Source organism: Homarus americanus, unplaced genomic scaffold, assembly GCF_018991925.1.
Source record: "Homarus americanus isolate GMGI-L3 unplaced genomic scaffold, GMGI_Hamer_2.0 scaffold52512, whole genome shotgun sequence".
Lineage (NCBI taxonomy): Eukaryota > Metazoa > Arthropoda > Malacostraca > Decapoda > Nephropidae > Homarus > Homarus americanus.
In genome coordinates this window covers 1,986,619-2,002,602 of record NW_024735442.1, presented here as the reverse complement: position 1 = coordinate 2,002,602, position 15,984 = coordinate 1,986,619, and positions in this window count along the sequence as shown.

The window sequence follows — 15,984 nt, the reverse complement described above, 5'->3', positions numbered from 1 at the left end:
CTTTGGTCTTATTATTACTACTTTCTCTCCCTTTAATTTACCACCTACGCCGGTATCATGAGTGTATCAACGTAATCATTTATTTAAGCAGCTATTTCAATATCTGCGGGTAATAGTGTTAGCAGGGAGACAGTGAGGGAACGATTGTGTATTGAACACCCTGACTCAGACTATATGAGTGTGAGAAGTACAACATAAGAACATAAGAATGGAGGAAACTGCAGCGGGCCTATTGGCCCATACTGGGCAGTACCGTTTACACCCAACCCCTATTGCTCATATATCCATCCAACCTATGTTTGAAGCTATCCAGCGTGTTAGAGTTAATGATGATGTTTGGTAAGTACTGCACAGAAAATTTTTTAAATGGTGTTTTTGTAGTAAGATAAAGAATACTGAAACAACTACAAGAAGACCTTCCCATATATATATATATATATATATATATATATATATATATATATATATATATATATATATATATATATATATATATATATATATATATATATATATATATATATATATATATATATATAATGTTGCTTTCGTGTAATTACAGCGCTTGGGAACTTCTTTCTTTTAGATACCTACTACGCGCACCTACAGTGATTTACTTGCATATATATATATATATATATATATATATATATATATATATATATATATATATATATATATATATATATATATATATATATATATATATATATATATATATATATATATATATATATATATATATATATATATATATATATATATATATATATATATATATATATATATATATATATATATATATATATATATATATATATATATATTTTTTTTTTTTTTTATTACAGTTCAATCCCAAAATAAGTGAAAACCGGTTTTAACTAGTTAAAAATAGAAGCCACAAAGGCTGTATCAACTTGGAGGATTTAAATAAACTGCAGGAGTGGTCAGCAAAATGGCAAATGAAATTCAACACCAGCAAGTGCAGCGTACTTAATATTGCAAGAACAAATACTTATAATGTATACAGCCTTAACTACATCAACCTAGAGAAGTCGACTTGATGAAAGAGACTTAGGGGTACTTGTAAGCCCGGACCTACGGCCTAGAAAACAGTGCGTTAATGTTCGAAATATGGCAAACGGAGTATTAGGTTTTATATCTAGAAGTGTAAGTAATAAGAGTGCAGAGGTCTTAATGCAACTATATCTTGCGCAAGTGAGGCCGCACTTCGATTACGCTGTTCTGTTCTGGTGCCCCTATTATAGAATGGATATCAATTCACTGGAGTCGGTGCAACGAAGAATGACGAAAATGATTCCGGGACTTAGAAACCTTCCATATCAAGATAGGTTAAAGAAACTAAACTTGCATTCCCTAGAAAGACGAAGAGTGCGGGGAGATATGATAGAAGAATTTAAGTGGGTGAAAGGAATCAATAAAGGAGATATAGATAAATTTCTTATAATATCCGAGCATGATAGGACTCGTAGCAAAGGATTTAAGTTGGATAAGTTTAGGTTTAGGAGGGAGATAGGAAGAAACTGGTTCACAAATAGGGTGGTGGACGAGTGGAACAAGATTAGTAACTTTTTAGTAAGTGGTGGAAAGATGGAAAGTTTTTAAAGGAGGTTAATAAATTCATGGATGATAGAGAGTGGTAGAACTCTCGACAGGAGCTGCCATGCACAGGCCTACCGGCCTATTGCAGACTCCTTATTTTCTTATGTTCTTCTTATGATCTTAACTAGGCAAAGCTAGTTACACCTATGGATACTTGGGAAAACGGGAAATCCAAGACGAACATAGTATTAAACCAAGCTTTACCTAAACATTTATGTTAAAACTAGTTTCAACAACAACACTGTTTGAGAAAACTAGTTATTTCTGGAATTACAAAGTCACTTCAGTGAAAACTATAGTTACATGGTCGTGAGGAGTACTAAGACAGCCACTGACCCTTCCGGGCACCATTTAAATAGCGGGTCATATAAGGCAAGACAGTCAACCTTAGGCTACTGGATGTCGCTGCCAGTTCCTTGACACCCTCTGTAAACACTGTGACTCCTTACACACACAGACACACACACATCATCGTTATCATCATCATCACACACAGACACACACACATCATCGTTATCATCGTTATCATCATCACCACACGTCAACAGAGACACAGTAAGTGATGAAGCTCTTGTGGTGATGCTAGACAATGTTGGTAGTAGTTCTCTTTGGTGTTGTTGTTTGTTATTATCTGTGTTGTCACTCACCACCTGTTGCTGTACTACCATCTGTTACTGTCACCACCTGTTGCTGTACTACCACCTGTTACTGTCATCACCTGTTGCTGTACTACCACCTGTTACTGTCATCACCTGTTGCTGTACTACCACCTGTTACTGTCATCACCTGTTGCTGTACTACCACCTGTTACTGTCCCCACCTGTTGCTGTACTACCACCTGTTACTGTCATCACCTGTTGCTGTCACCACCTGTTACTGTCACCACCTGTTGCTGTACTACCATCTGTTACTGTCACCACCTGTTGCTGTCACCACCTGTTACTGTCACCACCTGTTACTGTACTACCATCTGTTACTGTCACCACCTGTTGCTGTACTACCATCTGTTACTGTCATCACCTGTTGCTGTCACCACCTGTTACTGTCATCACCTGTTGCTGTCACCACCTGTTGCTGTACTACCACCTGTTACTGTCATCACCTGTTGCTGTACTACCACCTGTTATCACCACCTGTTGCTCTACTACCATCTGTTACTGTCACCACCTGTTACTGTCATCACCTGTTGCTGTACTACCATCTGTTACTGTCACCACCTGTTGCTGTACTACCACCTGTTACTGTCACCACCTGTTACTGTCATCACCTGTTACTGTCACCACCTGTTGCTGTACTACCATCTGTTACTGTCACCACCTGTTGCTGTACTACCACCTGTTACTGTCACCACCTGTTATTGTACTACCATCTGTTACTGTCATCACCTGTTACTGTCACCACCTGTTACTGTCACCACCTGTTGCTGTACTACCACCTGTTACTGTCACCACCTGTTGCTGTACTACCACCTGTTACTGTCCCCACCTGTTGCTGTACTACCACCTGTTACTGTCCCCCCACCTGTTGCTGTACTACCACTGTCCCCACCTGTTGCTGTACTACCATCTGTTACTGTCATCACCTGTTGCTGTACTACCATCTGTTACTGTCATCACCTGTTGCTGTACTACCACCTGTTACTGTCATCACCTGTTGCTGTACTACCATCTGTTACTGTCCCCACCTGTTGCTGTACTACCATCTGTTACTGTCACCATCTGTTGCTGTACTACCATCTGTTACTGTCACCATCTGTTGCTGTACTACCATCTGTTACTGTCATCACCTGTTGCTGTACTACCACCTGTTACTGTCATCACCTGTTGCTGTACTACCATCTGTTACTGTCCCCACCTGTTGCTGTACTACCATCTGTTACTGTCACCATCTGTTGCTGTACTACCATCTGTTACTGTCACCATCTGTTGCTGTACTACCACCTGTTACTGTCATCACCTGTTGCTGTACTACCATCTGTTACTGTCATCACCTGTTGCTGTACTACCACCTGTTACTGTCATCACCTGTTGCTGTACTACCATCTGTTACTGTCCCCACCTGTTGCTGTACTACCATCTGTTACTGTCACCACCTGTTGCTGTACTACCATCTGTTACTGTCACCATCTGTTGCTGTACTACCATCTGTTAATGTCACCACCTGTTATTGTACTACCACCTGTTACTGTCACCACCTGTTATTGTACTACCACCTGTTACTGTCACCACCTGTTATTGTACTACCACCTGTTACTGTCACCACCTGTTGCTGTACTACCACCTGTTACAGTCACCACCTGTTGCTGTACTACCATCTGTTACTGCCACCACCTGTTACTGTCACCACCTGTTACTGTCACCACCTGTTACTGTCACCATCTGTTACTGTCACCATCTGTTACTGTTACCACCTGTTACTGTCACCACCTGTTACTGTCACCACCTGTTACTGTTACAGTCCATATTGTCACTAGACCACCACTTGCTTCATTACTTAGCCTCTGTCACTTTTATCAATAATGTTGTCATTGTTCCAACGCTTGTCACTGTACCACCACCTGTCACTCTCACCACATGTCACCACCTGTCACTGTACCACCACCTGTCACTCTCACCACATGTCACCACCTGTCACTGTACCACCACCTGTCACTCTCACCACATGTCACCACCTGTCACTGTACCACCACCTGTCACTCTCACCACATGTCACCACCTGTCACTGTACCACCACCTGTTACTTCTTCACATGTCCTGTCACTGTACCACCGCGTCACTGCATCACCGCCTGTCACTCACCACATGTCACCACCTGTCACTGTGCCACCACCTGTTACTCTCCACATGTCACCACCTGTCACTCTCACCACATGTCACCACTGTCACTGTACCACCACCTGTTACTCTCTTCACATGTCAACACCTGTCACTGTACCACCACCTGTCACTCTCAGCACATGTCACCACCTGTCACTGTACCACCACCTGTCACTCCTCACCACATGTCACCACCTGTCACTGTACCACCACCTGTCACTCTCACCATATGTCACCACCTGTCACTGTACCACCACCTGTCACTCTCACCACATGTCACCACCTGTCACTGTACCACCACCTGTCACTCTCACCACATGTCACCACCTGTCACTGTACCACCACCTGTCACTCTCACCACATGTCACCACCTGTCACTGTACCACCACCTGTTACTCTCTCCACATGTCACCACCTGTCCTCTCACCACATGTCAACACCTGTCACTGTACCACCACCTGTCACTCTCACCACATGTCACCACCTGTCACTGTACCACCACCTGTTACTCTCCACATGTCACCACCTGTCACTCTACCACATGTCACCACCTGTCACTGTACCACCACCTGTTACTCTCATCACATGTCAACACCTGTCACTGTACCACCACCTGTCACTCTCACCACATGTCAACACCTGTCACTGTACCACCAATCCTCTCACCACATGTCTGACCTGTCACTGTGCCACCACCTGTCCTCTCACCACATGTCACCACCTGTCCTGTACCACCACCTGTCCTCTCACCACATGTCACCACCTGTCTCTGTACCACCACCTGTTACTCTCTTCACATGTCAACACCTGTCTCTGTACCACCACCTGTTACTCTCTCCACATGTCAACACCTGTCTCTGTACCACCACCTGTCACTGTATCACCGCCTGTCACTCTCACCACATGTCACCACCTGTCACTGTACCACCACCTGTCACTCTCAGCACATGTCAACACCTGTCACTGTACCACCACCTGTCACTCTCAGCACATGTCAACACCTATCACCGTCACCACCTGTCACTCTCACCGCAAGTCACCACCTGTTACTCTCCCCACATGTCACCACCTGTCACTGTCTCCGCCTGTCACTCTCAGCACATGTCACCACCTGTCACCGTCACCACTGGTCACTACGTCACGATATGTGTTGTCACTCAACCGTCACCTGTAACTGTGTTACTATCCATTATATCACTCAACACCAGGGCTCTCTACTGCTTTATTACAGTTGACCGTTTCACCACATGTGTGGTCACGTTGTCACTACCTTGTGTAGTCATTGTTGTCACTCTGTCACTATTGTTGTCTTGTGTATACACTATATATATATATATATATATATATATATATATATATATATATATATATATATATATATATATATATATATATATATATATATATATATATAAATGAATCACTGTCACCTAACACATAATAACTTAATATAAATTAGATCTTAGATAACTTTCACTGAGAGAGTTGTTAGTTAGTTTTACAAGAATAGAAGTAGAACAGCAGGTGTCGGCGTCTGGGTCACTCAAACACACCGCCTGTACTGTACAGTATATATCGTAGATATTTTTTTTACATAATTCATACTTAAAATAATTTAAATAAACACCTGGTATGGCTGGATATACCGACACCCTACACGTCTCTCACTGTTAGTTAAGAACGTCAAAACCGGCGACAACTACGGGGGTGAGTCGCTTCCCTCCTGGGGTGTGGCAGCTGGGGTCCTCACCGTCGTCCACAATAAGAATCCTGACAATAATTATTTATCATTTACAAAAGTCCAGGACCGTTCACAGTCTTTACTTCATGGTGGAATAAGTATTTCGCTCACCTCGGGTTCTTGCCGTGTGCGTGTGTGAGAGTGTTAGCGGACGGAGGTCTGGCACCCAACTGGTGAATCTCTCTTGGCCTCGGGTGGTCCACAGGGAGAGCGCCACGCGATCCACCCTTCCCTGCCATAACCTGCTACATTTTTCCTAATAATCTTCCTCCTATTTATATGTCACGGGTAACGGGAGCTCCTTGGACTGACAGAGCAGTACCGGGGATAAAGCGGATAAGGTCAGGGACGTTGACCGGAGTGTAATGAGATTAATTACAAACTCAGGTGTGATAGCTGGGCTGGCCACCACACTCACTTCTCCGTTGTGGCCCCAGAATCCACAGCAGTGAGTGTTACCTGTGTATGTTTAGCCCCGTCTCATAGACACACGAAGAGCGAGCTAAATGTGCGTCGTGCGTATAAGATGTCACAGGAATGTGTGAGTTATGGATAGCAGAAAATTACGTGTAAATACATTATGAGTAATTGGCTTATGCGTTTAGAGAGAGGCACATACTACGTAACCTATAATAACAAGTTGCACGGAATGAGACGTTTTTCTGTTCTTCTTAAGAAATATTGAGGACACAACGTAAACGCAATTTTAACCCATATAATTTTATATAACACAGTCCGTGAAAACCAAGAATACGTTAAACAATTATCTGAAAGAAACAGTGAGAAAGTCACTAGATATAAGAAGAGATATTGTAAGTGTGATGAGGTTGTGAACAGGTGGAGAAGGCAGCAGCCATCTCAGTTAATAAACATTGTGACACTAATGTTCACGGTCCATAAATGTTGTGATATTGTAAATAAACAATTCTTCCCTCCTCCCATAATAACAACAACTACTCTTCTCATATGGTCCATGGGTGAGAGAGGCTCACCAGGGACCCCATTGGTGGAGGGGCCCTGATGGTGGTGGAGAAGGGGTCCCTGATGGTGGAGGAGGGGTCCCTGGTGGTGGAGGGGGGTTTTGATGGTGGAGAAGGGGTTCTTGATGGTGGAGGAGTGGTTCCTGGTGGTAGAGGGGGGTTTTGATGGTGGAGGAGTGGTCCTTGGTGGTGGAGAAGGGATCCCTGGTGGTGGAGGATGGTCCCTGGTGGTGGAGGAGGGGTCCCTGGTGGTGGAGGGGGTTTTGATGGTGGAGAAGGGGTTCTTAATGGTGGAGGAGTGGTCCCTGGTGGTGGAGGGGGGGACGGCAGCAGGAGGTTGGTAACATATACACGTGGTCAACTTGTATTAGGTAAGAAGTATGTGAAGCATCAGCACTTAAACTATACGAGACGTAGTTGGTCATTTTAGTCATTTTCTCAGTATTGGTGTCGACGTAAAGTACCTTAAACAGTAACACTTGGCAGACCATTGAGCCAGTTGCCTTTGCATACTTCGTTAACGTATCAACTATTATATTATTTCTTCAATTTATCGTAAATGTATCGATAAACATTTCAACCATATATATTGCAAGGTGTTCAGTTTATACTTCTTACGTTATTATGGATACAATTGACACGAGGAAGAAATTAAGTGTAATTATGGAGATGAGCTTTGATTATTTGTTTTAATGTATTTCACTAAAAATACCAAAACAACAGTCAGTATATGTACAGACTTGTTAACACTTTTTATCGTCAGTGTAGCATGTCAGGTTAGGTCAGGCACGTGTGTACAGAGCCAGTAGAGCTGGGAAGAAAGCGCGTCACAACGAAGATATGGATATTAGTGACGCACTTTGCCACACTGTCACCTGTGTACTGCGGTACCCCGGGTGAGTCAGTCAAGGGAGGGAGGAATGTGCGGGTCAGGTAAGAAGGCGCCTGGCTGCTCATCAACGCAGCTGGACGGACGTGTTACTCCGTCATGGTGTTATGTTTGTAACGCCTTACTGGGTGTTGTGTTAATTAGTGATGTGTTTCAGCTGCCTCTAGTTATATGTTTCAGCTGCTTCTATGTGTTTCAGCTGCCTCTAGTTATATGTTTCAGCTGCCTCTAGTTATATGTTTCAGCTGCCTCTAGTTATATGTTTCAGCTGCCTCTAGTTATGTGTTTCAGCTGCCTCTAGTTATGTGTTTCAGCTGCCTCTAGTTATGTGTTTCAGCTGCCTCTAGTTATATGTTTCAGCTGCCTCTAGTTATGTGTTTCAGCTGCCTCTAGTTATGTGTTTCAGCTGCCTCTCAATATATGTTTCAGCTGCCTCTCACTAAGTGTCCTTACTTCCTCTTACTGTTTGTCTTATAAAACATGTCCAGATCACAACCATCACCATTCTCACAACAACAACTCCTATGTAACAACAACTACACTATCTCTTCACAACACCTGACCTCGCCCGGGTGCCATACAGCCTCGCCCGTCATGCAGCTGCTAACATTAGCTTTACTGCCAACCTCACCTCAAGGCGGGGTGAAGAAGGATAAAAAACAAAAAACAATAAATGTGAGAGATGACACTAGAGGAGGAGCGACAGAGGTGGTCAGAGGCAGTTACAACCACACCAGAGAAGAACCTGAGGCTGAGTCACCCTGAGGCTATTCCTGGAGGAGGGGCCGCCAACCAACCTCTCCTCCTCCCTCTGCTGCCTTGCCGGAAACCTTGTCCAGGCGGGAATATTTGCTTTTATCCTCCAAAGTGTTATTAACACATATGACACGACATTCATCAGGAGAGACCCGAACATGTTCTCCATTATTCGCTTGTCTCACGAGGTGTGGAGCTTCAGGTGAGAGATAGTGAGAGGTGTTACGAGAGAGTGAGCATGATGTATGGGTGAGCTAATATGCCTCCACAGAGCGAGAAGAGGCTGTATATTAAGTACCTCGTCTCCGTACACAAGGGCTTCGGTATACTTAAGGAATGATAAATGTTTCAGTTAACTCATTACCCTTACACACATGCCAGAACAACGCTAATTATTGTCAACTTATATAAACAATCTTTTATTTAGCACAAACACTTAACTCCAATTAAGGATAAAACAAATGCTACTTTTCTACACTGTGCGTCGTGTATTGTTTTGTTTACGTCTTGTGGTGACGGAACGGGTCGTTTATCATCATGTTGTGGATCAGTTAGTCTCTGAAACGTTTAAAACCCATAACCGATAAGAGATTTATTATTATTACTATTTGGAAGCTAGAACAGGTCCCTCATTATCGTGAGTAAGGTCGCTCGATTAACTGAAGTGGTGACCACCGCCAACACCAACACCTCCCCACCAACACCAACACCTCCCCACCACCACCACACCTCCCCCACCACCACCACCACCACCACCACACCTCCCCACCACCACCACACCTTCCCCGCCCTCAGCTGTACCATTACTCTGCGTCCAAAGTTTACTGGGTGCTACTGCCTAGGAGATCCTTATTGTGTGTGTGTGTGTGTGTGTGTGTGTGTATGTGTGTGTGCGTGCAAGGGCTCTGAAGAAGGTAAGCCACAAATACTCTCTGACTGGCACTGAGCCCTCCATCTACTTATTGCTACAGAATAAGCAGTAACATTACTGGTGAATTTCCGGGAACAAGTGTAGCTATTAAGTACAAGCTAAGTCAGGTATAGGTTAGGTTAGGTTAGGTCACGTTACGTTAGCTTTACGACAGTTTAATAAGTCTTAGCTTGTTGGCCTTAAAGAAAAAATCATGAGGGAATTGAACTTTAAAAAAAAACTTACGCAATGGAAAACTTATTTACTAAAGAACTGACTATTTGTGCTTTAGACTGAACTATGGCTTTGTACTCCTAATTTCCTACTGGGGATTTATGTACGTAGTGTTTCCACAGCGCTATCTTGACTTTCTCACTCCCCTCCACTGATCACTGTTCCTCACTTTACGGAGCTGCTGAGTAAATACTATGGTTAATATAATCCACACATGACTAAATATATATATATATATATATATATATATATATATATATATATATATATATATATATATATATATATATATATATATGTATTAGTATTAATGTTTGGAAAAGTTTTAAAGAAGAAGCACAGTAAAGTAGGTAATGGGGAATGTACCTGAATGAGCCGTCACACAGTATACAGTACATAATGAGAGACCCATTTACCAAAACAATGAGAGGAAATAGTTTGTGTATGTTACTGTTTGTTTTGGGAAACAAATTGTTTTTTTTCAGCCTGTTAAATAATTAGACTAATATTGTTTTCATCCTGGGAAAAGATGATGCTTATTCATCCTGGGTAAAAATCCAGGGGTAGTATTGTTTATGTTTGCTTTGGCTTATTCGTGTCGACTTAAAATCTAGTTGTCTTAGCGGTGGAGCTTGTGGTCATTTTTCTTTTAACACCAACCATTTTACCATGTGTATAGTCACAGGTGTGTGCTCAGGTATATGTTCAGGTGTGTGGAGCCAGATGTGTAGAGACGAGGACTATGACCACTGATCCCACTTAATGCTTACAGATGATGTGAACGACAGTCACTTGGCTGATAACAAGGAGCGGAGTGTTGTGGTCACCTGCTGTAACCATCACCTCAGACTCCCACAACCTGAAGGACCCACCACCTGAGGGACCCACCACCTGAGGGACCCACCACCTGAGGGACCCACCACCCGAGGGACCCACCACCTGAGGGACCCATCACCTGAGGGACCCATCATCTGAGGTGCCCATCACCTGAGGGGCCCATCACCTGAGGGGCCCACCACCTGAGAGACCCATCATCTGAGGGACCCACCACCCGAGGACCCACCATGAGGGACTCCACCACCTGAGGGACCCATCATCTGAGGGACCCACCACCTGAGGGACCCATCATCTGAGGGACCCACCACCGAGGGACCCACCACCTGAGGGACCATCATCTGAGGGACCCACCACCTGAGGGACCCATCATCTGAGGGGCCATCACCTGAGGGGCCCACCACCTGAGGGACCCACCACCTGAGGGACCCACCACCCGATGGACCCACCACCTGAGGGACCCACCACCTGAGAGACCCATCACCTGAGAGACCCACCATCTGAGAGACCCACCATCTGAGAGACCCACCATCTGAGAAACCCACCACTTAGAGACCCACCACCAGAGAGACCCACCACTTTGAGACCCACCACCTGAGAGACCCACCACTTTGAGACCCACCACCTGAGAGACCCACCGCAGGGGAAAAAATACTTGAGCTCTTTTCATCATTTTCCCCAAGTGTCCAAGGTAGCCTACGCCATAATGCTCAAAGGCAGTATGATATATATTTACCCAAACTGTTGAGGACACATCTAACCTCTGATCCAGCTTAAACGTCGACACACACTTGGCGGACATTTCCCACGGTGTCAGAAATGTGTTCTCTCACTACCTAGCGACGAGGAAGAGGTTTAATTGTATCTCAGTTTTACTTACAAGACTCCGAGATGAAGGTTTTAGATTTAGTGAAATACTTTATAAAAATGAAGCTTCCTTGTTAACTTCCATGCCGACGGCCCCGCCTACCTATAATTAATGAACCAATCATGCACGCGTATGCTGTTTATTTATCAACTTGACTTAGATAAATGAGCATCTAAAAACAGTTCTTCATACGTTGCATTACCCGCGCCCTCCAGTGTAGACACCATACATCAACGTCGGACGCACTGCAGTGAGTTATTAATATCCTGGAGGGAATCACCTGAAGAACAGCCCCCACCTTGATTAACCTTTATATTAACCATCCTAACGCTAACCTAACATAATCTAATCTTAAGAATCCTCTAACCTACCCTAACCCAACCCAAACTAACCTTAAGGCTAATTTAAGCTAACGTAAGCACATCTCCCCAGGTCATGTCAAGGTGTTTAATCCTAAGGTGAAATAAGCTAACGGGGCTAATCCTCAGGTGATCCATTAGAGGAAAGTTATGAAAATATAAAGAGTAAATTTAACATGGTGGCGTGACCCAGGTAGCAACCAACGAAGAGACGTAGATGGTGAGAGACAGGAGTGAGGAGGTGAGAGGATGCCAGTTGGAACGAGTATTTGTTAGCATTACTTGTGGTTTATTTTTTTCTTTGCTAGGAGGTCAGTATGTTAGAGGATCAGGTGAAAGCTGGGCAAAATTCTAGGCTACGCAGTTTGGGTTCATCTCCAGTATTTCCGGTGACTATGTGGCGCGGCGCGGGTGAGACGCTGTTGGAAATGTATGAGACTAACCTAAAATAAAATACTGTATGTACGAGTCATTGTTACAACTGTACCACTGTGAGTCATTTATCTGTGTGAGTGAGTGAGTGAGTGATTGTAATCTAGTTATGGACGCATATATTTACAATGAATATAAACAACAAATGAGTGGGGGAAGTAACAGCCGCCCTGATCTTCCCCCGACGCGTGACACAACACCGAGCTGGTTCAAAGTGACTCAAGGTAACACATCGTCTCAGAGGACCGCCCGCCACCATACTTAACAACTAACAATATCCTGTAATCCCTTATTGAGGCCTTTTTCTTCCTCTCACTTCTCAGCCATTGAGGGGCTAAAAAAATTGTAATAATAAAACAAATGTAAATATAAGTGTTAGAGTAAAATAAAAACATTTAAACTTAGATAATTATATAAATAAATTCAGAGATTATCACTGAACTAAAAAAAACAAAAGACGATGGGTGGTGATTGTCAAGTAATTCCTGACAACATTATTAGGAGAAGAGTCAAGAGACACGTTCTCACCACCACCATTCACCACCACCTTCCACAGCCGATAATCAGGAAATTTACTTCAAGTTGCCAGGAAATTAGTTCTAACTGACAGTAATCAATCATTAAAATTATCAGTTAAACAGTTCGTCTGGATCAGTGACAAACAGGGGGATGATATGTGTTCATATTCTCAAACAACAACTCAATCAGCCTAAAAACTAAATACCATTTCTAGCTAAATATTTCCCTTGTGTTTGTAAGGACGAACAAGGTCACACTAACACCCAGCCGGTTTATTGACGAAATAAAAGGGAAATCTTGCTAATTACAATCAGAATTATCCTCCTCTGCATAACTGAGGTAAGGTAGAAATATCATGTGCGTTTTTTTCATGTAGGAAGCAACATTGCATTACTTACTACAGCTGCAGGAGAAAAAATCTACAGCATGTCAACTTGGCAAAACCTCAACACCTCCAACTGAACGTGTCTTTAATAAAACCCAAGTTACGTTAGACGGTAGAGCTTAGGTAACAACTATAAATACGTGATCAATTTTTTGCTTACCCTCAGGAAATATCAGGCGCCTTTTCAGCGAAGACCTTGTTCTTCCTGGGTAAATATTGCAAGTGTCTTGGCAGCTGCAGCATCATAGAAAATGGAGGCTATGCAAAGTCGAAATTGAAAACGCGAGTAGGAATATCAGACCTGAGGCTGGTGGATGGTAGTTACGCAGATTCTGACCAGGATAAAGCTGAGGCATTGCACAGCTTCTTTTCCTCAGTGTTCACAAGAGAGGATGCAACTAACCTTCCTGCGTTTGAGGACAGACGGTTCGACACAGCACTGACCCACATTGTGTTCACAGAAGAGGGTATTAGAAATAAACTGTCCAGGCTAAAGGTCCATAAGAGTCCCGGCCCTGACATGGTGCATCCTAGAGTGCTAAGAGAGTTGAGCAACGATCTTGCAGAGCCCCTGAAGATCCTGTTTTGTAAATGCCTGGATGAACAAATGGTCCCCAGTGAATGGAAAGTGGCTTATGTGGGTCCTATCTTCAAGAAGGGCGATCGTCACTCCACGAACAACTATAGACCGGTGAGCCTGACCAGCATAATATGTAAAGTACTTGAGAGTATTATCAGAGATGCCGCAATGGAACATCTAATACGAAACAACCTTGTAAAATATTGCCAACACGGTTTTATGCCGGGGCGCTCTTGCTTAACACAATTGCTCAAGGTATTGGATATTTGGACCCATATTCTGGAACGGGGTGGTAATATCGACAATATTTACCTAGATTTTACCAAGGCTTTCGACAGTGTACCCCACGAAAGGCTGAAAATCAAACTGGAAGGGTACGGAATTCGGGGAAATGTCCTAGCGTGGATAGAAGACTTTCTACATGACCGCAAGCAGTGTGTGGTGATTAATGGCACGAAATCGTCATCTGTACCTGTAACAAGTGGGGTACCACAGGGCAGTGTATTGGGCCTGCTGTTATTTGTTTGTTTCATAAATGACATGCCTGACGTTGTACACTCCTCCATACAAATGTTTGCCAATGACGCCAAGTTATTTCGGGAAATTAGAACCAAGCGGACTGTGAAGAGCTGCAGAAGGACCTCTGTGGGCTCCAGGAATGGTCGAAGAAATGGCTGCTGAGATTCAATGTCACGAAGTGTAAGAGGATGTACCTGGGGCGTACCAACGGTAAGGAGGCGTATCATATGTCCCAACGGGATGAAGAAATTGCACTAGTTGAGACTGTGTGTGAGAAGGACCTAGGTATGTATGTTGACAATGAGCTGAAGTTCTCGGGCCATTGTGAGAAGAAGGTAAATCAGGCAAATAAATTATTGGGTCTTACAAGAAGGTCATTCAGATATCTAGACGGTCCGTCCCTCGTAACGATCTTCAGGAGTGAAGTGCTTCCCCATCTGGAGCACTGTCACCCCATCTGGTCCCCGAGATATGCTAGGGACTGTCAGTTGGTTGAAAATGTTCAAACGATGGCCACCAGACTGGTGCCTGCACTTCGGCACCTCAGCTACCCTGAGAGATTGGAGCGCCTGAACTTGCCTAGCTTATACTACAGACGGGCAAGGGGTGACCTATTTGAGGTGTATTAGCATCTCAGGGGGCACTACTCAGTTGGGTGTCCTTACTTGGAGCTGGCGGACGCTCGCCCCACAAGGGGTCACAGATCAAGATTGAAGAAGCCGCAAGTCCAGAAAACCGTGAGGGCAAACTTTTTCGGAGTGAGGGTTGTAAACTCTTGGAACAATCTACCAGAGAGTGTTTTGACGGCACCGAGTGTGAGCTCTTTCAAGACAAGACTTGACCAATACTGGAGCGGGTTCAGGTACATTCAGGAGCCGGTGCATGCCCAGCATTTGCCAACCGTGCGTGACAGAGACGTGGCCGATCGCCAGGGCGGCTAGCGGGCCGATCTTTTGGTGAAGAAGATAAATGAAAAGAGACGTGACCGATCGCCCAAGCGGCTAACAAGCCGATCAGTGGCGAAAAGGATAAAATTAAAAAAGTAAAAAGTAAAAGGAGGCGTGACTGCAAAACTGAAGACAGACGACCCAAGAGTTGAGACGTCTTCTAATGCCACCTGCAGGATGACGATCGTATCATTACACAGAGACAGTTGTAGAAAATGGTGGGAGTGTTGAGGGTGAGGGAGATGTGGAAAAATTCGATCGTTTAGGTGAGGGAGTGATGTTTTATACAGGAAGGAAGGGAGGGAGGGGAGGGAAAAAGCGAACAAACCCCATATTTTTTATGTGCGAAGAGAGAGAGAGAGAGAGAGAGAGAGAGAGAGAGAGAGTGAGAGTGTGTGTGTATGTATTTTTTGTCATGGCTGCTAAATGTGCTGATCTGTCGATTTTTTTTCTCTGAGACCTGTGTGTGTGTGTGTGTGTTACTCTCGCTGTGAGGGCGCGTGTTCCCTCGGTATCTACACCACCCTCATCTTACTTACTTCTCTTAGTCTCACTCTTACTCAGTTCCGTCACCCATCCTTTTGGTAGCAGG